The 17417-nt window shown below is 47.9% G+C and overlaps 1 protein-coding gene across 3 annotated transcripts in view; it reads left to right on the top strand.

Annotated features, from left to right (window-relative positions):
- The first annotated feature begins 2623 nt into the window (after positions 1-2623).
- Farp1 (FERM, ARH/RhoGEF and pleckstrin domain protein 1) overlaps positions 2624-17417 on the top strand; it is a 236827-nt gene continuing 222033 nt past the window's right edge. For all 3 annotated transcript variants that reach the window (XM_052190621.1, XM_052190622.1, XM_052190620.1), the window contains exon 1: positions 2624-3047. The gene's annotated coding sequence lies outside the window, so the exon portion shown is untranslated. The remainder of the gene's footprint in view (positions 3048-17417) is intronic.

The raw sequence follows: 17417 nt of genomic DNA, 5'->3' as shown, positions 1-17417 counted from the left end.
CAGTCCTGTGCAATGCCCTGTAGGTGCTGTGGTTACCTGTGCTGGGGCGGGCTCTTTGGTAACACATAGCTTCTCTGGGGCCACCCACACCCTTGTCAGCTACCCCAATAAATCCCCATTGGCTCACCAGGTTGTGCTGTGGGGCAGTTGTTAGTTTCTCTTCCCTTTCTGGGGAAGTGGACCTGGGTTTTCTGTCTCCCCAGGAAATATCTGTCACAGAAAAGCACCCTCATGCCTCAAGCACCTTCTATGTACTAGAATTATCAGCATGAACCACTTTTTAAGAGATAAAATAATGAAAGGGTTAATAATGGGTGACTAAGTAACTTCACCCACAGCTTAGAAGTGATTTGCTATGACAAGAGACACCTTGGTTTTAGGGGCTGACATGATAGAGACAAATCTAAAGAGTGAATTCTGTGCCGTGGAGGTGCTCCGAGCCTCCTCTCTTCCTAATCCCCGCATTAACTGTCCTCCCATCAGCTCCTTCTTGGTCTTCTTCCTCCCTCGGATTGCTTCCAGCCCCAGTCACCTTCTTAGTTATTAGTGTTAAGATAATCAAACAGTATGGCCGGAGCCTGCAATGGCTCGTGGGGATAAGGGTGCTTGGTGCTCTATACCAATCCTGATGATGCCAGTTTGATTCTGGAGCCCACTTGGTGGAAGGAGAAACCATTCCTACAGGTTGTCCTCTGACCTCCACATTCATGGTGGCATCTACACCCCTGGCATATAAAACCCGATAAATAACTCTGAGATCAAAACCAAACCGATCATATCCTAGAACAAATCAGTTGAACCAAACACTGAATGTAAAAAATGTTGACTTTCAGTGAGGGTGACTGGGCAAATGTTATGGTTTGCCTTTTTGGTATTATCTACCATTTTGCCTTTAGTCATGGGAGACAGCACATGACTGCCAGCCAACACAGTCCCTGGACCAACCAAATACATCACCTGGAATGTTTGAAATTGGCTGGCACGGAATCCGAATTGGAACAAGATTCCCAGGCAATTCTGCAGCTTCAGAGATTGTTAGTAAAGCCAGGCTGCGCACTGGGAATCACCTGCAGTAACTTTAAACTCGTCGATGCCATATCCCTGCTTCTGAAATCACCCTGGCACCGTCTTCTTATGCCGTGAAGAGACTCTGAATCTAAGGTCGGTTCCCTATTATAGCTGTTCTTGAGGTGTGGCAATTGTCTTAACTTGCTTTCCTTCTGGGCCTGGTGGATCAGACTGCAGTCCCAATGCTTAAAAGGTAGAGGCAAGATGGCCAGTTTGTGCTACAGGAGGAGACTTTCTGGGGAGAAGTGGGGAGGAATTTCTATTTCTTAAAATTGAGTGCTGCTGCTCCTGGTGGCAGTTTGACCACTACACTTAAGAAGATTACTGGCTGGAAATAGTTCACCCATACTTGTAAAGCCACACACAGAGCCAGCTTCCAACCCACCCATGATTCTCTCCAGCAAACTGCTTAAGGCCTGTCTGGTTCTCCTGAGGCCAGAGGGAGGGACTTGTGCAGCACTTAAGAAACAGCCCAGACCCTCCCTCGGCAGACTGCTTTTGACTCCTGTGACTTACAGGTGCCCCTCTCTGATAATCAACCTTTCATGTCTTAAGCCTCTCTATCCACAGAGACAATTTCATTTGGTTAAGTTGCAGCTTCCCCTGTAAAATATGTCCCTTGGGACTGAGGTCAGTGAACTCCTCCGGGGCGGAAAATGACCAGATTCTGAGCCAAACTGGCTCTAGGGGCGGGTCACAGTAGCCTCTGGGCGCAGAACAAGGCTTCCCTGTGTTCCATACAGTCGGAGGCCCAAGACCTTTCCCAGCCACGGAAAGAACAGGGAAGAAGGAGGAAGGAAATATGGCACCAAGTGGGTGGGGATAGTGATTGAAAGTCACCTAGCGTCCTGGGCCTTCTCGATCCAAAAATCTTCCCATTATATCACCAAGTTCTGGAGAAAACAGGGGATCAAGCCACCCTAAACCTCACTACACTTCGCGGGGCATTCTGCTGTCCCTGGTGGGAGGGTGGTGGAGGTGGGCATTGTCCTGGGATTCGCTCAGGTAGTGGACGCTGCGCCCAAGCAGCATCAAAGGCAGCACCTGTGCTTCTGACATTGAATACCTCGCCGCTTAGGGTGGTGCCGGAAGCCTGCACTAGTGGCCTGAGGCGAGGGGGTGGGGTGGGGGGGCGGAGGTTCGTAGGTTTCTGTAAAATGCTTTCCACGTGATGTCGTAGCCCTATGTCAGGCTTCCAAATGCGACCTGCGGAGTCAGTTCCACGAATCTCCCGCCAGCTGTTGCTGGCTCCTCCGGGCCTTCGCATCCAGCTCGACACCAGGGACTAGCGCTTGCGTCTCCGCGGTGGCGCTTCTTCCCGCGCTCAGCTTCGTAGTGCAGCTCAGACGCTGGCTCTTGCCGCACGCCCAAGTAAGGCACAGCTCCAGGGTGGCGCGGCCCTGCCCGCGGTCCACCTTTCTGCGCACCTGCCTCCGGGGCGGGGCGGAGCGGGGCGGGGCCGGTGTGCCGGCGCAGGTCACCGCTCGGACGCTGGAGGGGGCTGTGGCTCTCCGCAGTCCCCGGGCAGTGCCCAGGCTCCCCCTGCCGAGGGCTCCGCTCAGGCCCTGGGAGGGGCGGTGGTGGCCCGCACTTCCCGCTCACCAGCCTCAGAGGCGGCTGGTCCCGGTACGGGGGCTCAGCGGCTGCCGGGAGCTAGGAGCCTGGCGAAGGCGTGGGGCGGGGACGCGGCCACCGCCCGCTCTGCGCCGCTCCTCCCTGCTCGAGTGGCGCTCCGGCCGGGCGTCGAAGCGGCCGCAGCGACCCGGAGCGTGCTCCCCACCCACCCCGCCTGCTCCGCCCTCCCCTCCGCCCCGCGCCACCTTTGATGGCTCGGACCTCGGCCGGCCGCCGCCTGCCTAGCTCGCGCGCCCGCCGCCCGCCGACCGCGGGGACCCCTCGCTCGCCGCCGCCGCCGCTGCCGCCGCGCCCTCGCCAGCCTTGCAGCCCGCAGCACGCAGTCCGGACCCGGAGCCGCCGAGGTAGGAGGCGTGCGGCGAACAATGACCGCGGTGGGAGGGCGGCCGCCGGGATGGACCCGGCCGCGGCGGCAACTTGTGCGAGTCCCCGCGCCCGCGGCCCTGGGCGCGGGCCGAGCTGGCAGCGGAGTCCGCGGGAACGGTCCTGTGTGCAGCCGGCGGCTGCAGGCCCAGCAACAATAGCAGGAGCCGCGGTTCCTTGGGCACCGGTGGAGCTCACCTCCGCGGACCTGGGCTGCGGGGCTCTGAGCTCGTGGGTTTCCCCCTTGGCTTCCCCTCCTCGGGTGCCCCTCCCCCGCTTCCTCCCATCCCACCCTGCTGGGTGACAGCGCCCCCGACGCCTCTTCCGGACCTCAGGCTGCAATCTTGGCTTTGGAGGTCCGTCCCCGGGCCGCGCGGGTTCCGCCGTGCCGCCCGGTCACCGCAACTCGCCCACGGGCGGCGAGAGCCTCCCGGTGGGTGACAAAGAAGAACACGCCCTCTTAAGTTAGATCTTGTTTCTCTTTGCTCCCTGCCTTATGGAGGGGAAAGTTTTTTCCCCTTTTTTAAAGCACAGGATATATATTATTATTTTTGTGTGTTGGGGGGCATTCCAGAACTTCTGATTGTGATTTTTACGATTTAAGTTCGGGAAACTTTAGCCTTTTGACCCATCCGGAACCCAGTGAGTGAGCGCCTTATACCTGGGGGTCGTGGAGGGGTACCAGATTCCTTGATGGGACCTGGAAGCCAATGGCTGAGTCCCCTTAAAAGAGCGAGGTAGGTCTCACAAAGGAACGAGGTTTGAGACTTGCTGGTGAAGACGTGGGAGCGAATAACTGCCTCTCATCTGGAACAGTTTACTAGGCTCAGTCTCTCACACCCCTCCCCCCTCCGGAGTTCGGTGGCCTCCGGCTGTTTCATTTATTTTTGTTTCAGCTTTCCTCCATGCTAGTTTTCCGCGTTTGACGCCCTTAGCCCTGGCCCCTGCCCATGGTTACCCCCCAGACTTCCATCCGCTCCCTTCTGTAGGCAGCGTTTTCCCGACCAGAACCTCGACCCAGCGATGGACCATGTTTAATGTGCTTCGCACGTGGGGACATGGCCAAGCCCACTTCAGAACATTCCCCTAGCGTTGCCATGCTTGCCTTTTTCTATCTGAACAAGGAATGGAGAACGGGTGTGTGTGTGTGTGGTGTGCCTTTTGGATTATGAAAGCTTTAGTTGAGGAGTTGCCTTTAAAAATTGGGTTGGTGTCTTTAAGGCTAAGGTGGGGCCCTTCTCAATTCCCTGTGTCTTCCCTCAGCACCACATTTCTTGCCGGTGTCTTAGCCTCAGCTTTTCAGGTGGGTGGGTCCCTGACAGTGCACGTCTTCTGTGGATATGGCATCCACACAGCCCACTTTATATTCCTGCAGCATCGGTCTGCAGCAAGACACTAATATTGGACCTACTCCAAGCACAACGAAGCGTTTGTGTTTTTAGTGTGTCTGGCTAATAGCTCTGCTTCTGGGTAAAATAAATAGAAGCATTATTGGGCAGTGACTGGTCTACTGGGGGAGTCGGTGGTGTAGATAGTGAGCAGATGTCTGCCAAACCCACAGGAAGCTAGAAATACTTGGTCATCGGTGAGGTAACTACCTCCTCATGGTGTGTGTGGGGGGTGGGGAGGGGGGTGGTGCATGCAGAACTGTGGTGTGCTCCTCTGACTTGGAATATGCTGTTAAGATTTAGGAGTTTGCTAAGTTGGGATCCTCCTGAAGATACGATGCAAATATCCCCCTCACCCCACTTCCTTTTGTGATAAGATCTTAGAGTGTATCCCCGATTGGTCTAACTGGAGATCTTCCTGTCTCAGTTACCCTGAGTGCCAGGATTATAGATAGACATGCATATGATGTCATATGCATATTTTTAGTGTCTTTTTCTACACTGATATTCTCTTATTGGCCATTGATATTGGGATATTCTTTTGGGACAATTTTTGTCTTGTTTTTCATTAAATTATCCAAGGGAAAAATATTTAAAGATGAAGGATTAAAAGTAATATTGAAAAGGGTGAGAAGGTGTGGGGGCCATGTAGGAAATCCCAGTGTCCTGGAGGCAGAAGCAGAGGCTCATAAATTCAAGGCCAGCCTTAACTTCAATCCCAGTAACAGAAAGGAGAGGAGGAAAGAACGCCTAATAGCTAGATTCACTTAGAAAAATGAGTGGACGATGGAGAACTCTAGATAGAAAAAAGAAAAACTGAATTTTTGCATGCTGGTTTTACTTTAGAAAACCAGCCTGGTAATACTCTGAGAGGATTAAGGAGACTGTGACTTTGTAGACTTAATGTTTCCCTGGCATGATACACTGGTCATTTAAACCAATCTTTTGTGGCTGGCTTTGCTTGCTGCAGAGAATGGTTTAGCATTTTTGAGGACTCTCTAAAAGATGATGCTACAGTACAGAGAGGCCTCCACAGCCCTGTGGCACAGTGCTGGAAGTCCTTTCTTCCAGGACTGGCAGGGATTCCCTGTGTTGGTGCCTTGCCTGGGAGAGGAGGAGGGCCTCAGGAGGTTGGGGGTCTTCCAGCTGTGTTTCTCCTGTGGTTTGGTACTTTGGATGGAAAGGAGCTGTAAGCTTACATGGTAGTGTTCATCCTGGGTTCTGTCCCTAGCCTCCAATAAACCAGGTGTGGTGGCTCAAGCCTGTAATACTGGCACTCCGGAGATAGAGGATCAGGTGTTCAAGGTCACCTTTGGTTATACTTGCACAATGAGTTTGAGGCCAGCTGGGATTGCACACACACACAGAAAGGAGAGAGTTGTCCCGCTGGACTCTTGAACATAAGTGGTTGAACTACTTTTTCTTGCGCTTTAATGGCTGACATTTATGCTGTGGCATTCCTAGATTGTAGTCCTCTGGCTCTCCTTGATGCAGGTTTGGCTGTAACCCTCATTAACCACTTCCATGTGGCCAAGGTAAAAGCCAGATGGTTTCCATTAAGATTACTGGCAATGCCAGCTTCTCCATCCACTTATGGCAATTACTGCTTTTGTTTTTAAATCAAAAAGCCCCCTAGGGGGAAAAATGCACGTATAGATTCAGAGAAACGGACTTTTAGTGGAGATAGCCTTCCCTTGGTTTGAGTCAGTAGAAAATGTTTTGGAAGGGTGCTTTGAACCGAGTAGATGATTGATACATTGTTTAAACATGGTGCTCTGAGCTCGCTACTTGTGAAACAGAGTAAGGACCAGCCGTACTACTTTGACTGACATTGGGCACATGCTCTAGAACTTTCCGTGGTGTTTGGATTCTGTTGTGGTATAGAAATTATACATTGCAAGATTTGGAATTAATGTGGGATTAATTACTTACACAGAATTTTATGTGCTAACCTGTCACATGTGCATACATTAAAACAAAAATGCCACAGGTCCAAATAAGGTCGCCTTTAATGAACTCTGCCATGTATCAATAAACCCAGAATGTCAGTACTCACTTTGTTTTGCCTGAAGACTTTTGGAGAAACACTTTTCATACAGGTGACTTATTACCAACCTCAGAGGAAGACTTAGAAGTGTGGTCCTTTCTGCTTTTCCTTCTCATTTGTTATTTCCGGATCTAGGATAGTGCCTGGAACATAGCAAGCCCTTGGTAAATATTTGTTGAGTGAATAAACATGCCTAACTTTTAATGCTCTTTAAAATTAGTCCCTGGAATTTTTTTTTTTTAAATGGAACACTTGACCTTAGCATGGATAGGTTGCAGTTCTGGGGATATGAGAATTTGGTATTTGACTTTATATTCACTTCATTGTAATTGAGCAGTTTGGTCCTCAAAACTAGCTGACATGTAAAAGACACATTTTTTTTTTACATGTACATAAAAATCATGGAATGAAAACATAGGGGGGAAAACTTATCCCTGACCCACCACCTCTTACCAAATGCTTGTGTTAATGTTTTGGCGCCTTTTAAACATCCCGCTGCTTCTCCAATGGGAGTGGATGTTCCCTCCAGTTCTTGCCTGGATAAGGCAGCTGTGTTCTGCTCTCTGCCTTGTACTCAGAGGCTTCTGGGATTGTTTTCCTTCCTGACAGCACTGCCTCCTGGAATGCCATTCGCACATCTGTCCATCCTCCCCTTTTTAAGCGCCTTAAGTATCTTTGTTTTAGAAGGATGGATTGTGGAGACTTGGAATTCTCAGTGGTCGTTCTGTGGTGTTCAGCCAGCTGACTGATATTTCTGAATGGTCTAGCTTGTCTTTTGGGCACGGTGTGGTTTTTCTGTAATGGGTTGAAGTGTCATTTCTTTTCTGCTTTATCTTTATTCTTGTCCTTTTTTTCCCTCCTCCTCTGCTTTCTTAGCTTTCCCAAGTGGTTCCTTTCTGCTCCTCAATGATTCTTACAAGGACCTGGGTGGTGAGACCAAGATGTGGCATCAAGATCTATCTTGGGCCACCAGGTTGCGTGTGAGTTTGGTGTTTGTGAACAAAGTTCCTAAGAACATCTGTAGACAGGTCTTTGTGTGGAAGTATGTTTTCACCGTTTCTGCTGGGCTCTGGGCTCGAGAGGTGTTTGTTGAAGTGCCTTCTGCTTTCTAGGGGTTTGTCCTGGTTTACATTGCCACCTGCCAGGCTCTGTGACTCTTCTTGGCCTGCGCTTGGAACTGTCAGGGTTTTATTTATTTATTTATTTATTTTCATTTTAGTCCTTTAGAGGGACATGGAGTGATAGTATGAGGTGGTTCTGTCTTATATTTTCCTGATGACTATTGGAATCGTTTGTGTTTCCCAGTCAATGGTATGTCTGCTTTTTGTATGCCTTCTATGTTATTGTTGTCATTTTGCTGTGTGTGTGTGTGTGTTCTTTGGCTGTATTGAGTACACTTGTCATGAGTGAACTGCACTTGCTCAGCTTGCTTACAGCTGTGTCTCTGCACCTCTGGACACACATCCTTTGTTACATGTCTGTCCTTCCAATATTTCCACTCGTTCATGTATTTTGTCTTCATCGCCTTTTCATTCCTTATTGTGTTTTTATTGTGCGTGTGTGCATATGGCTCTGTGTGCTCACATAGATGTGCATGCTGGTGCAGCGTGATGCGTCGGCCAGAGGAACCACTTGCAGGAGTCAGTTCTCCAGTCGTCTGTCATGAGAGCTGGTAAGCTTGGCGGCAGGAGCCTTTACCTGCTGCTGCCATCTTGCAGGCCCGGCTTCATTTTGTGTTGGTGTCTTTTGAAGAGCACATACTTAGCAAAACGTTTCACACAGTCTGATTGTTGAATGTGTCGATGGTGAGGAGATGTATTCAGCTTTGGGAAATAATAGTTCTCGTATGCGAGGAAGGGGGTGATTGTGGCTGTGCTTTGCCCAACGTTCTTCATGGAACAGTTTTGTTCTTTCTTAAATAAATTCACTGGGAAAAATGAGATGGAAAAAACCCAACCTGCTTATGTTGAAAGTAGAGATAAATGAGCGGTTAATATTATAATCAAGTAAACAGATTATTTTTTTAAAAATTCAAATTGGGTTGTGTTGTTTCACAGATGGAAGGAATATGAGAAAGAAGTTTTAAAATCAATTAAGAACAAGAACAAACTGGGACCCTGGGCAAAAGCAAGTTTTAGCATTCTATTTTTAAAAACTCATTTGTAGTCCATCATGATGGCACATGCCTTTAATCCCAACACTCTGGAGGCAGAGGCAGGTGGATCTCTGTGAGTTCAAGGCTAGCCTTGTCTACAGAGTGAGTTCCCGGATAACCAAGGCTATATAGAGAGGCATGTCTCAAAAACAAAAACAAAAAATTATTTGTGAGTCTGTGTATGTGTACAGGAATGTAGCGCCCCCCCCTCGAGGCCGGAGGTGTTAGATGCTCCAGAACTGGAGTTACAGGCAGTTGTGAACATCCCAGTGTGGCTGCTGGGCACTGAACATGGCGTTCCGCTAGAGCAGTGCATGCCCTGCACCACCGGGCACCAGCAGCGAGCTGCTTCTGGGTGTCCACAGCTGACTGGTTCCCAGGTTCCCAGCACTTCTTACTGTCCCGGCGTGACATTCTCTAGATCAGGTAAGTAACAGAGGCCAAGAAGAATGTTCTCCTAATTTTTCATTGTCCTGTCCACTTAATATAGATGAATGACAGACTTTGATGAGATCTTCAGCCTATCAATAGAGGCCTCAAGTAATGGGAGGAGGGCTCCTGTCTCAGAGAGTCTGCATCTTTAAAGAAGAGGTCCTTCCTGTCCTTCTGTCATTCCTACCATGTTGCTTTGTGTACTTGGGCTTGCTACCTCTGGTTCACTAGATGCTGCAGCGTAATCAGCTGTTGGAGCTGCTGGCCCCTGCTGGCCCCTGCAACCCTTCAACTCATGTTATCACTTTGGTGGTGTTAGATCGACAGTGAGTAGGGCAGGCTCCTTGAAGCTCCTTTGTTGCTGAGAGAATGCCTTCCTGGAAGCCCCCAGCATTGGGAAGTTTGCTGATGGGGGTTCTAAGGAAAGATGGGATGCCTGTAGCCAGACATATTGTGGTTTGGGCAAAAGGAGAACAGAGGTAGATAATGGAGCCAGCGCTCGCTGTAAGTGCATGGTAGATTCCGACGGGCTCCACACACCCATGCCTGCCTTTAAGTAATATTAACCTGTAGTAAATAGTGCACTTATTTTCTTTCTGTTCCTTCTTGGGTTAGGGCTATACCAGGAAGATTCCCATTAGAACATTATAGGAATTTATCTTTCTGTCATATAACACTATTTTCAAGAAAACAGTTTTCTCTGTATTTTTCTGTGCAAGTGATTGGGTGGGTGTGGTAGTTAATCTCAGTTGTCAATCTGGTGAGGACTTAACACAATGGAAATGTGAAGCCAATCTGAGGAATGAACTGTTTTTAAGGACTGTTTGATGCTTATGCAAGCCATGCGTCTTAAATATCCTTGAATTTGACCTCTTTTGGTGGTGGCCTTGTCACACATGATCTTAGAAGGACCTTTAGCAGTTTAGATCACATTTGGAACCCCATGGAGTTCTTTAGAAGAAAGAGGTGGTCCCCACCATTTCTTTCACATGGATGCTTATGTGTGTAGGAGTCGTAAGGAAGTTCCTCTTGGACTGATACATTTTCCTTTATATGCCTCCAGTGCCTCAGATCTGTAGCATCAGATTCGAGAGGGGCCAAGTGGAGGGCACCCTCGACTACAGGAGGGTCTGTAAAACCGGAGGTGGTGTGATTTGAATGTGGAAAGTCCCATGGGCTCTTGGATTTGAGCTGCTCGTGCTGCTTGGAAGTTGGTAGAACCCTTAGGAGATGCGATCTAGCTGGAGGAAGTAGGCTCCTGTGCTTGGTCCCACTTCCTGCCTGCTGTCTGTTACCTGTTTGTGCTAAAGGGAGGGCCCCACCTATAAACTCCTGCTACTACAGGGCCACCTGTTGCCAGGATGGACTGTGAGCTCAGATAAGCCCCTCCTCCTTCAAGTTGCTTCCTGTTGGGCATTTGATCACATAACAAGGAAAGGGACTCCCAGAAGAGGTTACTCAAACGAGACAGTGATGATCTTACTGAGTTTGCTTGAATATTTATCCATCTTGCTTTGCAAGACTATCTTTGAAGGCATATAGTGGGTCAATGGTTCTCAACTTCATTATGCTGGGGCCCCTCAATGCAACTCATCTTGTGGTGGCTCCCGACCATAAAATTATTTTGTTGCTACTTCATAACTGTAATTTTGCTACTGTTACAGATCATAATGTGGATATCTGATCTGCAACTCTAAAAGGGGTCTGGACCCACTGGCTGAGAACCTTTGCTCTAACCCAACCACGATCTCTATTGGGAGTTTTAGCTTGTGCTCACTTGCAAAAAATTCATCCTAGCTGGGCTTGTTGACTTCACATGCACTCACAGAAGGTGCCGGAGGGTCCCAGGACCCTTGCTTGACTATGTAGCCAGTGCTCTCACACCTGTTGTATGCAGTGTTGCCCTGGTTGCGTAATGTCCTGGGGAGGGGCCAGAGAATGCAGGCCAAGAAAGACTAGGAGAGAGGGGCTCCATCTATGTGTTTATGAGTTATCCCTTATCTCTGCTGGGTAAGAATTCTGGTGTAGCCTTGTGGGGGAGGGTGCCCACTCCCCTGGAGGTAGCAGCTCACCTATGCTCTGTAAGGAAGTCCAATAAACTCATAGGTCCCCAGAGTGAACTTTAGTGGAATCTTGCCCTAGTTTGTCATTAGGACCTTAGGAAGAGGGGTAGACATTGTTTGTGTCTTCTCCTGGGAAGGAATTTTAGCAGCAGCAGCAGCAGCAGCAGCAGCAGCAGCAGCAGATAAAAGCCATGCGTGCAGACAGTTGCAGAATGTAAACCAACAATATTGTTATCGTTTCATTTAATTGATACAATCTTTCAAAAAAGCAGTTTGGGAGGCTCAGTGGTAGAGTGTTTCCCTAGCATGTGTGAAGTCTTCTGTTAGACCTCCCAGCATCACCGAGAAAATCTACCACCATCACAAACAACCCTGGGGCTGGGGAGGTAGCTCATGTGATAAAGTGCGTGCCATGTAAGGATCAGGGTCTGGGTTTGATCTATAGGACATAAGTAATGATGGCATGGTGGCTTGTGCTTGTAATCCCGGCACTGGTGAGGTGGAGGCAGGTAGTTCTGGGTTAGGGTTAGGGTTAGGGGTTAGGGATAGGATTAGGGTTCCTTGTGTTAGCCCACTTAGCCCTGTGCTAGCCCATTTACCCTCCTTTCACACCACTTCTCAGCGTGCAGTGTTCCTGTTGCAGTATTGTATATAACCACAGGATAAGCATTTCTGTGCCTTTTATTTTTATCCCAAAGGACAAAAGCCTAGCTTGAGTCCTGCCTGTGAAGCAGGATGGGGGAGGTTATAGTTCTTATTTAGCTGTCAGCAGCAGACCAAGCAAGAGCAGAGGCAACTTAGGATCCGAGAGCTAGCTACAGAGTCTCAGCCCCGTGGCATGGTGCCTTGTATCTGACCGTTGCTCTTTCCTGGACATCAGCATCTTCTGTTTAAGGTTTATTTCTCTCTGGTCTCTGTGTGCATGTGTACCTGTGAGCACACTGGCTTGTTCACCTGCCCATGCATACAGTTGCCCAAAGGGGATTTCCCTGGAGCTGGAGTTAAGGCTGTTGCGAGCCACCCGATGTGGGTGCTGGGAAGTGGACTTAGGCCCTCTTCAGGAGCAGCAAATGCTCTTGACTCTTGGGCCACCTGTCCAGTCCCCCTCTTGTGTTTCCAGAGCCCTAGAAGAAAAGTCCAGTCCTGATTGGATTACGACGATGCATTTGCCCCCCCCCCCCACTGTTTGCTGCTCTCTCCAGGATTAACTAGAGATGAGCATTCTTGGCTGGGGATGGGAGGGGGTTGGGGTGCCTGAGCACTTTGGGAGTGGCTGTCAAATGGTTTGTGGAGGGAGCTGTGGGGACAGCCAGATTATAGGTCTGCTCTGACCTCAGTTGCTTTTCAAGGAACACAGAATGCTTAGGCACAGATAAGGAAAACCAAAACACACAGCAGAGGGGCCCCCCACCCGCCAGGGGCTTGCTGAAGCTGTGGAGTTCATGATCACATCATGGTTTGACTGTTTACTTATTGTGTATGACTATTTACTTATAATGTATTTATTTATGTCTCCTGGAGCACTTTTGGGTTTCAAACTTGCTATGTAGGCGAGGCTAGCTTTATTAAACTCCCTGGCCTCCTAAGTGCTGGGATCGCAGGTTAGCACCACCCACACCTGGTTGCTCAGGTGCCACACTTCTGACCTGACATCCCGTGCGAGGCTGTAAGTCATTTGTAGTATATTGTCTTCATGCAGTATTCTTCCAACTCATGTTCAGACACGCCTGGCGAGGACGAGGAAAGAGTTAGCTAGCAGCTCAGAGCAGCTCAGAGCATCCCTGTGCATCTAGGAGAAGATTGTGTGCAGTCAGTGTAGCTGCCTGCAGCCTGAGGGAGTCCCCACGGTAAGGCCCATCCCCTGCCCTGCAGTCTTCGTTTGTGACTGAAGTTGTTAGTCCTTTCAGCCCTAATCCATCTCCAGTGAGCGGGGCTGTTGTGTGATAATTCCAGTGTTGACAGGAAAGATACTGTTTGGCACACCCAAGCCTGGGCCATCCATCAAAGTCCTGGCGGAGGTGATGTCTGTTTCTGACTTTCTTTGGCACACCTTGTGAGGACACTGTTGAAGAACACAGACACACGGGCTGGGGATGCAGCTCGTTTGGAGAGCCCTGTGCAGAGCTCAGGATCCAGGGACACCAGGGTCATTGTGCGCAACGACTCTCTTCTGTCTGGCTTTGCTGTCGGTGAGTCCCTGGATGTCAGGAGCCATGATGCCTCAAAGTTCAGCCATGGTTTTCTGGTTTTCTGATTAGTGAAAGTCTTATGGTAGATTCATGAGTAACCTGCCAATCCCAACACCACCTTAGACTCCAGGGGTCTTCACAAATTACAAGTGGTTACAGGGATACTGTTGTGGATGTTGGGACACTGCAGGACAAAAAAGCCTTTGTGGATGTATACATACACACTCACACACACACACATACACACACATAAATACATACATATGTATATACATATATGTCTATAGGTGCACATACACACATACACACACACACACATACATATTTAACATCTGATATTGAAAGGCATGCTAACTGTGGGGAACCTGGTCAAAGGTGTTTAGTGCTTACGGCACTCCAGAGAAAAGCTCAAGCAAGGTCTATTAAAGGTGAGCAGTTTCTTCCCCAGAATCCTGAGACAAATGCTCTTAGGTGCTTTGGGTACAGATATAGAAAAACCTGTCACTTAAGGGATGAAGCCATGTTCTCTAACAGCAATATTTTATGGAGCACTTGTGCCCTATGCAAGAGGGTATGTGGGTTGTGTGCGTCTGTGTGTCTGTGTCTGTCTGTCTGTCTGTATGTATGGTATGGCATGCATGTGTGTATATGGGGAATGTGTATGTGTGTATAGTATGTGTTTGTATGGTGTGTGTATGTATGGAGTATGTGTGTGTGTATGTGTATATGTATGGTGTGCGTGTGTATGAATGGTGTATGTGCGTTTGTGGTATGTATGGTGTTTGTATGTGTGTATATATGGTGTGTGTGTATGTGTGTATGTATGTATGGTATGTATGTGTGTATGTATGGGGAATGTGTGTGTTTGTACGGTATTGTATATATGGTGTATGTATATATGGAGTATGTGTGTGTATGTGTATATGTGTGTGTATAGTATGTGTATGTATGTATGGAGTATGTGTATGTGTATATGTATGGCATGTGTATGTGTGTATGTATGGTATGTGTATGTGATATGTATGGTATGTGTATGTGTATGTGTATGTGTATGTGATATGTATGGTGTTTGTATGCATTGTGTATGTGCATGTATGTATGTATGTATATATTTATGATGTGTGTATATATTGTGCTTGTATGTGCATGGTGTGTATGTGTGTATATGTATGGTATGTATATGTATGGTGTGTGTATGTATGGTATGTGTATATATAGTATATGTATATATATGTACGGTATGTGTATGTATGGTGTGTGTATGTTTGTGTGTATGTATGGTGTGTGTGTTTGTTTGTATGGTGTGTATGTTTGTATGTATGGTATGTGATGTATGTATGGTATGTGATGTATGTATGGTGTGTTTGTGTTTGTGTTTGTGGTACTCAATGGAACCCAGAGTCACATGTATGCCAGGCACGCACTGCACAGTGGTCTACATCCCTGCATCTAGGCTCTTTACCAACCTCAGTTAGGAGGAAAATGCAAGGGGCATGATACAGTAAGAGTTCTTGTCTCTAGGATAAGATAATCAGTGATTGATATCCGGGAGATGCTGGAGTCCTGAGATACAGGTGATGGTTCGAATAACTTGCTTACGAAGGTTTGTAAAACCAGCACTGTAAAAAGAAAAGATCTGAAAAATCAAGAGAGCCTTCAGGTGATTTAAGAGGTGGATATATTGTGGGGTACATGCCTTTAATCTTAGCACTTAGGAGGCATAGGCAGACAGATCTTTCTGACTCTGAGGCCAGTTTGGTCTATATAGAGTTTTCCAGGCTAGCTAGGATGATATAGTTTCAAAAACAAACAAACAAACAAACACCTCCCAACCAACCCTCCCACTTAAAAAAACCTTCAAAAAAGTCTATGTAAGAATTAGATGGATGGCCCAGTGGTTAAGAGTATATACTGCCCTTACAGAAGATTTTTTTTTTAAATTAAAGTATATATACATACATAAAGTATATATATATATTTAAAACTAATGGGGACTACTATCTCTATTAATATTATCAAAGTGACTTTTGTGCCATTAGTGTATAGCATTGTGTCTCGACACATGTCTGGAACTGTCACCAACTCCATAGCAGGATGTGTGCCTTTCCCATCTCATCTGAGACACCCTCCCACCCCCACCCCCACCCCCCTGTGCTGCCGGTTGGTTAATCTTCCAGTCGCTGTATTCTGGTCATCTCCAGAATGTCTTGCGCAAAGTCACAGCATAGCCTTTATAGACTGGCCTCTCGGAGCTGGCATAGCGTCTGGGAGGAGCTGCTAAGTCTGTTAAAGGTCCAAGCTTGCTTTGCTTTTCTTGCGGCCATTTCTGGTGGTCATTGTGTGGAGCAGCAGGATGTGTCTGGCCATCCACCTCCTCAAGGACCTTGGGTTGTTTCCAGTGGGACAGTTCTGAGTGTGCTTACACTCAGAACTATTGCAAATGCAACATTAGTGTTGAAGTCTTGTGAGCAAATATCTATCAGTCCTTCCTTGACAGCATTTAATATCGCCAGCACTGCTTTAAACTATTTTCAGTGGTGTGTAGTAGTATCTTATGACAGTTATTTGTTTATTTATTTAGTTTTTTTGAGACAGGCTTGCCTCGAACTCACAGAAATCCACTTAGCTCTGTGTCTTAGTTAGGGTTTCAGTGCTGTGAACAGATACTGTGACCAAGGTAACTTTTATAAGGACAACATCTAATTGGGGCTGGCTTACAGTTTCAGAGGCTCAGTCTATTATCAAGGTGGGAGCCAGGCAGGCATAGTGCAGGTGGAGCTGCGAATTCTACACATTCTTCAAAGGCAAATAGGAGAAGACTGGCTTCAAGGAAGCTAGGATGAGGGTCTTAAAGTCCACAGCCTACAGTGATACACTTCTCCAACAGGGCCACACCTCCTAATAGTGCCACACCCTGGGCACCACCCTGCCTCCTGAGTGATGGGATTAAAGGCATCCACCACCATGTCCCAGTTATTTTTAAAACTAAATACAGGGAAAATAAGTTTTAAAGGTGCTTCTCTGAAGTGATGCCTTAGTTTCCTGGTATGTGTAGCAGAGAAGCCTCTTGGAGTAGTTGCTTGGTGGTTGTAGGGAGTTTGGGGGTGTGTGTGTGTCATAAAAGGTATGTAGAAACAGAGTCCCGCCTGTATCCCTGTCAGCAGGAAGTACATGTGAGCAAGTCAGTCGTGAGGGTGCTTAGGGGAGTATAGGTTAGTTTTCTTGACTGAGTTGGTAAGTTCCTACATACATTTTCAGTGCTAATCAAATTATAAAGGAGCTGATGGGGTAGCTGTGGAGAAAAGGCATGGGGGCGGAGCTGTGGGTGGTGGAGCTGTGGGTGGCAGAGTCGCGGGGGGTGGGGGTGTGGAGGTGGGGGGTGGGGGGATTGGGAGGCAGAGCGTGGGTGGCGCTGTTTATGGCCCTGTGACAACTTCAGGGGCTGAAAGCAGTAGTAAATAGCCCTATGTAGTGTTTGTGGGTTAGGACTCTGGGAGTGGCTTTTGGACAGCCTTGAGTTCTGACTCAAAAGTTTACAGTAAAGATGTCAGCTAAAACTGTAAGATCCTTTTCTAAGGAATCTCAAGGGGGCTTCTTGAGGCAGGGTGGTCATTTACCACAAGGTGGTAGATGGGAGCTGGTGGTGGAGTAAGCGTCCTTGAAGAAGCCTTGATAGGATCTATTGTGACATTTATGATCTGGTCTTGGAAGACCTAGGCTGCCATTTCCATAGTGTGCTTGGCCATAGGGAATGGGAGGTGACAGACTGTGGCTCCAGGAGGTAAGATCCTGTGGGAACCATCATGGAAACTGGCTTCCAGCCCCTGAGGGATCACAGATGCAACCACTGGCTCAGCCCTGTCACTGTCTCTGCGGTCCTGTGAAGATAAAAATTTTTTTCATTTCTGAGTGGCAGTTTTCACCTGTATTTTAAAATGTAATCTATTTAGTACTCTACACTCACGAGTTCTAAATAACTTGTGGAGTCTTTGTGGTCAGTATTTTTATTTTTTAGTATTTATTTTGTTTTGTGTTTTTGAGACAAGGTCTCACTATGTATCCTTTACGGTCTGGAAC

Source organism: Apodemus sylvaticus, chromosome 8, assembly GCF_947179515.1.
Source record: "Apodemus sylvaticus chromosome 8, mApoSyl1.1, whole genome shotgun sequence".
NCBI classification, from domain to species: Eukaryota; Metazoa; Chordata; class Mammalia; order Rodentia; family Muridae; genus Apodemus; species Apodemus sylvaticus.
Note: the sequence above shows the minus strand (reverse complement) of the source record. Positions and strands in the feature narration are given on the sequence as shown.